Source organism: Petaurus breviceps, unplaced genomic scaffold, assembly GCF_028583685.1.
Source record: "Petaurus breviceps papuanus isolate PSGF00001 unplaced genomic scaffold, PetGlider_PUasm1.0 90574, whole genome shotgun sequence".
NCBI lineage: Eukaryota > Metazoa > Chordata > Mammalia > Diprotodontia > Petauridae > Petaurus > Petaurus breviceps.
The window spans coordinates 2,935,236-2,943,022 of record NW_027187277.1 but is presented as its reverse complement, the minus strand read 5'-3'; the positions used below and the strand labels follow the sequence as shown (position 1 = coordinate 2,943,022).

Genomic DNA, 7,787 nt, shown 5'->3' with positions numbered 1-7,787 from the left:
ACTTAAAATAGATGGTTTGATGATAACAAATGATGAAGAGAAGACAGAACTATTCAATTCCTACATTGCTTTTGTATCCTATAACAAGGATAATATTATAACATAAAGAACAGAATAAAAATGTTCAACAGAGAGCTGAAACTCAAAGTAAGGGCATTAGTAAAATCTTTCCCTATATTCAAATAAGAAAAGAAAAAGAATGAGAATGAACTCTTTACATTATAGGCTAGTGAGTTTGACCTATATTTCTGGCTTAATTCTTCTTATTAAAGAGATGCTTTACCAGCATTTAGAATTAAAAGTTATGATCACTAAGAGATATCATGGTTTCAATAGTAATGGGTCACTTTAGACTAGTTTCATTTCCCTTTATTGTGGGGAGGGCAGTTTGAACAAACTAATAGGACAGGGACATAGATGCTTTTTTTGGTATTTAGTTGTTTTAGTCATGTCTCAGTCTTCATGGCTTCATTTGGGGTTTTCTTGGCAAAGATCCTAAAATGGTTTGCATTTCCTCCTCTTGTTCATTTTACAGATGAGGGAACTGAGGAAAACAGGAATAAGTAACTTGCCCAAGGTCACAAGATAGTGTTTGAGGGTGGATTTGATCTCAAGAAGATGAGTTTTCCTGACTCCATGAGCATTCACTATGCCATCCATAGATGCCATAAACATCGTATGTCTGCATTTCTACAAGATATTTGCTATTCTTGCATATAAGACAGAGATATGGACTAGATACCAAACACTTAGTACAGCCAATTCAGGAATCTGTTAAGTTATTCAATGAGACTGGCTGACCTGAACTCACTGATGACAGCCAGGAACTTTCTTGTTATCTCTTTACAGAGAGGTGGATTAGGTGATAATATAGTTAATTCAGCTTAGAATTCATTGAAGTACCTAGTTCAAGAGATTATTAGGAGATCCAATAAGATAACATATCTGAAATGTTTGGCAAACCTTGAAGATTATTTAAATGCAAGCCATTATTATTTTTTTCTTGCCATCTTGGACTCTACCAATGATCTGGCCCAGATTCTGTTCTGCTCAACATTCCAAAAAAATATTTTTATGAAAGCATTAATAATATAGCTTCTTCTGGGAAACAAGATGTAAAGAAATATAACATGTAAACACACATGATGTCTTCTTTATCTGCTCTGATACAGAAGATATTTTAAATAAGCTACTGTTGAGCTTTTATATTCCCTAAATAATATGCATTGGATCTCTTTGCAACCCCAATTATTATTTCAATCAATTATTAAATCTGACTTTGGCTGCCTTGAATTCTATTGGACAGATCTGTTGTATAGATCATAGTCCTCATTTTTCTGTTTATATTTTCAGAGGAAGAGATAGAGGAGCATTAATTTTATCTTGCTTCTAGGTTTAAGTATTTATGTAGTACCTAAGTGACATAGTGGGTAGAATAGTAGGCATGGAGTCAGGAAGACTTATTTTCCTGAGTTGAAATCAGGCTTCAAACACTTACTATCTGTGTGACTTTGGGCAAGTTATTTATCCCTGTTTGCCTTAGTTTCCTCATCTGTAAAATGAGCCAGAGAAGGAAATGGCAAACAGTCTTAGTATCTTTGCCAAGAAAATGCCAAATGGGGTCATGAAGACTCAGGCATGACTGAACAACAACAGCAAAAAGGAGGACATTTGGTCTGTTCCTTCCAGCTCCTCGACTAGTCTTCCAAAATGGTGATTTATCAATGAGGGCAATGGTAATGGGAGAACTGATGAAAAGAAGACAAGACCAGATAGTTAGATTTAGAATTTTCATTCACTCATGCAGCCCTTGAATGTAATAAATTGAAAATATGTTAACTCTCTTGCTCAACTATCACCTATAAGTGAACTTGTCTGAAATCACAACATGTTCTGTTTTTTTATTCAGTACAGTTTAGCAATGACATAAATGGCATCTGTTTGAAGTAAGTGGTCCTGGCTTTCCTTTAAGGAGGTAAGGAAGATGTCCTCAGCTTTTGAATGATTGGTTTTGTCTTCCTGTTTGTCTGAGGCATAAAAAGCTTAAACTACTGGTGCCTGGAGTTCCTGTGGTCCTGTGGGAATAACTTTCTGCCTCATTGGTGCCTGTTACTATGGCAAATGCCAGCTTGGAGAGAAGCAGTATTTTATGTGAATTAAACTAGGATTTTGTCCTTTTCAATATTATTATAAGTAAAGTTATTTGTTTGCATTTTTATGGTCTGTAAGTATTTCACTGCATTCCAAACCCAAAACTAAATCACTGAAATGTTCTGAGAATGATTGTTCAGAACAATCCATGAGGTAGGCCTGGGCCAGAATATTGACCAGGTTAGAGTCCTACTAACTTCTGCTTAAATATTTTTTAAACTGTAGTCTGGGGAAGTGGGATGTGAGAATATTGACTCTGTCTCTACACTTCTTCCTGGAGTAGCATCCCAATACTAGGCAAACCTACATACAACTCTACTATTATTTCTATTCAGGATGTTGGCGACCACATCTACAATCACCAACTCACCTTTCTTTGAATCTCATTTATGTCAAAGTTATTTTTCATATGATCCCAAGTATTAATAAAGTTATACTTGTAGTTCCTGAATTTTCCTTCTACCTCCCCCCAATCTCACTTCTTAAAAGGTTTTTTTTCTCTTTTCTTGAATATTTTTTTTTATTTAAGAAGTTTTACTAATACATTAATATTTTGGCAAAATTATTACAATGGGTGTGAAAGACAAAGAGACATACTGTTACAGGCTATTGAAAAACAAAAAAGGGTTTTATACAATTAAAATATTAAAGAAAGCTCTGGAATTTAGGGGAATGAGTAACAAATCCATTATAGAAATTAAATCTGGAAGATTAGATCCAGTATTAGGACCTACAGTATCACTGGAAGTAGAACTAACCCTTTCATTCTTTTCTAGTAAATCCCTTAGCTCTTTCCAAGAACAATGCTCTCAAACTATAATGATTAACTTAAATTCAAAGTCTTGGAAACAGGGTCATGAAGAATGTGGTTAGAAAACAAACAAAAAAAAAAACAAATATTAACTGAGATTACCTAGATCTTATCATTTTATTTTAACTAATTACAAGATCTTTGTGTATGCTGAATGTGAGAAACAACTGATTCAGGCTCGGGAGGGGTGAAGATAAAAGAAATAGTTTATTAATGTGACTGTAGTGGTGGGTACCACATAAAATAGACACAGCCTCCAGAAACAAAAGCAAGCCTTAAGAACCTATGCCCTGTGGCAAAGTCCCTCTCCTGTCTCTCCATTGACTGGGTAATATAGGGTGTACAACTTTTATTACTCCTACTACATGGTTCCCCTTGACATGTGCACCCATTACATGTATTTTATGACCATTAAAATGAAGCGTTAGCCCTCCCAGAGGAGAAGTTAATATTCATAATCTTATTATGCATAAGTATTCCAAGCAAGACTTAACTTTTACTCTTCTTAGCCGACTTCTAGCCTCAAAACAAGAAAAGAAAAGAAAAAACAGCTGGATCCTGTTGTTTTCTATGGGAGACATAGCTCCTTCATTATGTCTCCCATTCTGCTAATTGTTATTCTGAATTTATGGAAACAAGCTTCTCTGTTACATCCCCTCGTTTCCCTCTTCTTCTGCTAAAAGATAATCTAGGACTAGCCTGTGTTGATGGTGTCTTCTACATCAATTTATTTTCCTGCATTTCCTGCAAATCAAAAGACTTTCTGTGTATATCGATCCTCTAGATTCCACAATTACCTTACATAATTTCTGTGGAGACAAAAGTTTTAATGACTCCTCCCACTGAATACTGACTTCAAGAAAGGTTTATGATTCATAAGTTTTGCCAGTGGAAATAGTTTAAAATGAGCACATACAGTATTATTTCTATCCAATGATTATTCCCATAAGTGATATTTATAATAAAACCATAAGGAAAATGTTTGTTACACTTGGCTTCTTATACTTTAAGGGACCAAGCAAGGATGTCTATAGATCTGATGATTTAGCATCCACTTTGTTGTGTTTATATAGTTTTAATAAAACAAGCAACACATACTACATCCTTGCAATGTTCATGGCAATGCAGTAATGATAGAAAATTCTCCAAGGAGAATCAAGGTAACTGGAAATCACATGAAATACTGGTTCACTACATAAAAAACAAATAGCATTATACATTATCTTTTCCAATGAGTTTTGGTATGAGAAACTAACAATAGAAAACAGATCTTCTGGAAATCCTTTGAGTTCCTCTGGGAACTTTCAGCAGGCCACAGGCATAGTTTACCCCTCCTCAAAAACCACGCCCAGGAGAAAGAAAAAAAACAAAAACAAACTTCAATTCAGGGAAAATGAAACCACACTTGGATATGACTTGCTTAAATTAAAAAAAAAAAACACCTGGTAGAGATGACAACAGAAATATTCAGCAGAACCAATTGTATTGGTGGCAGATAAATGGATTTTGGATTGGGCTGATTTATACAGCTCATTTTATTAAATTGTTCTGAATTTTAAAAAGTGAAATGCATCATATTTTCTCAGAAATAACTGTAAAGATTACAGTCCTATACAGTTTAAAGATACAAAGTGGATGCTGAGTGACTAGAATCCACAAATCCCAGAAGCAGGGATTTGAGAAAGATAGTCCTTGGAGTAGAATGGCACCATGGCAGTAGACACAAAGGAATTGATGATGCTTGGAGAGGAGGGAGAGGCCACTGCTGCAGTCGGCCTGTGGACAGAAGAGAATCCCATTCTGAGATGGACTCCTAGGCTCCATGGTTTATCTTACTCTGCTCATCCCTCTGTCTTCATAAATGGTAATTTTAATAACACGAAGTCCTCTCTCAATCGGGTCTGTCAGAAGGAGGCCGTATGGAGCATAAATCTTCTCATTCTGTTCATGAACATATCTGGTAATTTTCTTCAGAACCTTCTCATAATGTGTTTCCATGCACAAAAAGAAAGTATATGCCATCAAACAAGCAAAGCAGCCTTCCAGGTAAGATCGGACCCCACGCTTTTCTACTGTTGCATAAAGGTTATTTAGAGTAGGACTGTTTCTTCAAACTGCTGACGGTCAATCCAGCTCTCCAACTTGGTGGGGAACTTGGTCTGGAACTCGCAATTTGTGCCGCTGCTGTAATCCTGCTGGATGAAGATCTGGCCGGCCAAGGGGGCCTGCTGCGGCCTCATGGCTTTCAGGGCCAGGCCGGGTTGGCTGCTGACTCCATGGCCCTCCAAAGGCTGTCGCGCCATTTATTGAATCTTGAGAAGAAAGTTCAATAAAACGGAATAGAACAAATCAAAATACCATTCTATTGTGGTTTCCTCAGAATCCTCCCTTCCTTTTCCTAACATCATAGAGCTTTATAATAGAACGGCGTCTTAGAGAAATCTAGTCCACTATCATCATTTTATAGATGAGGAAACTCAGGTAAAGTGACTCTGTCCTAAGTCACACAGGTAGTAATTTTTTTTTTAATGGATTTGAACTGAGACCCTCTATCTTCAAATCCAGCATGCTCTCAATTTTATCATTGTTTCTACCAGACAGATTTTTTAAATTATTTTTTTCTTATTTATTTATTTTTTAAGCAATCGGGGTTAAGTAACTTGCTCAAGGTTACACGGCCAGGTGTTTCTGGGTGGGTGCTAAGTGTCTGAGCCCCGGATTTGATCCCCAGGTCATCTCGACACTGGAGCCCATGCTCTTACTCGCTGTGCTACCTGGCTGCCCCCGTTTGTTTTAAATATATAGACTATTCAGGTTCCAGATAAGGTGGATTAATGTATTTTAGAAGTGTTTTTGTAAGAAGAGAATACTTCACTTTTAGCTTAAATAGTTATATACCAGTCCACAATGTTTGTGAGTTTTCCTGTCACAGAAATCTAGGAGGAGATACTTATCTATATTCACACTGTGGTCCAAAGCAGAAGTGTCAAACATGTGAGCACTGCTTGAACCAGATTAAAATGTAATTAAGAGATTAAAAAATAATTAAATTAATTAACAAAATTAATAAAAATGTAATAAAACAGATATTAATCCATTTTAAAACTAAGTCAATATGTAGCTTGCAGAGATCCTTATGTATGGATTAGTGGTCCCCACTTCTGTTTGAGTTTGATACCACCAAAGATTCAAGTGCTAATGATAAGACCACTGAAGACCAGGTGCTTTCTTTTGCTGGCTAACACAGCTTCTCCAATGTCTGCGATTGCCAACCAGAACAAGACCTAGATAAGAATGTCAATCAGTTGACATTTGTTTTTTATGCTTCTTAGCATCCCCTCTCTATACTATTTTATTCTTTCCAGAATGTCCCTTAACACTGAGCTCCCTTACCACCCCTATACTTTTAGGCACTCAGTCCTACCTACTGTACAACATTTTTTATCAATGACTTAGTTTAAGGCATTGGTGAAATGGTTATTGAATTTGTTGTTGCTCATATTTCATCTTCAAAGAGGACCAATGATATTATAGTGTGATGCCTTGACTTGTGTGTGAATTAGATTTAAATGAGGCAGAGTAGTGCAAGTCGTTAGCCTCACTCTTTTCCAGAGTCATCAAATTCCAGTGGCAAGATAAAAGTCAAGGTGGCCAGTGATTGCCCTTGATGTGGTAGATGACCGAGGTGTCTTTGATATCCTACCAAACTCTGATTACTCCATAGTCCCTGCTTTAGCTGCTTTCAGAGCTGTTGGAATGAACTATTCTCATCCACCCAGTCTGCTGACAAGAAGTCTTCACATGTTTGGATCAGACATACCCCCAACTCACCAATAGGTTTGAGACCTATCAGTTACCCTCAACCTGTTTTAGCCCATCTGCTGAGACAGTTTTACCAGGGTGTGGCTGCTGCACATGCTATATAGCTTCTTGAGTCACAGATGAGAGTTGGGTGACTGTGGACACCAAAGGTGGAAAACAGCCCTGAAAAGGATTTGGCAACCCCTCACATCAGAGGTTAGCCTACCCCTAACATCCCATATACCCTGGTTGTCAAATTTTCCAATGACATGAAACTGGAAGAGACCACTAATAGTTGATGGCAAAGTAAGGATACAAAAGTCTTCTACAGGCTTGAAAATGATAGAACAAAAAAAGGATGAATTTTAATAGGAAAAATGAAGAAGACCTGGGTGTTTTAAAGAACTATAAGATCAATATAATTTGCCAATGTGTAATGTCATGCATGAACAGCTTTCCAGAAGAATGCCACTGTGAACAGCTTTTAAGTTCTGATTACACAGTATAGTGAACACTCTATTCATTCCATAACAAATCAAAGAAAAACATCCACAGAAAATCAAGGTACAGCATTCACAATATTACAACTTATCACAGAAAATCACAATATAGTATTCACAACAGCTTATCATTAAAATGGCCACATAGTGATCACCAAAGTGGTCACAATATTTAGAACAAAGAACAGTCATCTGAAAGTACAATAGTCAAAGTCTTCCACTCGTGGGGCACACAAGTTAACTCAGTCACTTATTCAGTAATCAATTACTAAGTAAAATCACAATGTAGTCTCAAAGTACAATAATCAAAGTCTTCCACTCATGGGGCACACTTAATTAACTCAATCAGTCACTTATTCAGCAATCAATTACTAAGTATCATACACAAACCCTCCATCCCTAGATCACTAGTAAACTACAATTTCATCATTACTTAGTACCCATGGAGAGGTCTTTTCATCTTGACTTGGGGCCTGTTCTTAGATTCCCTGGATGCCCTTCAATGGTCCCAGATTCTCCTTGGA

The 7,787-nt window shown here is 36.7% G+C and overlaps 1 pseudogene; it reads right to left on the bottom strand.

The window, feature by feature from the left end:
- Nucleotides 1–4,779: 4,779 nt before the first annotated feature.
- LOC138142361 (golgin subfamily A member 7 pseudogene) lies at nt 4,780–5,202 on the bottom strand (annotated as a pseudogene).
- Nucleotides 5,203–7,787: the final 2,585 nt, after the last annotated feature.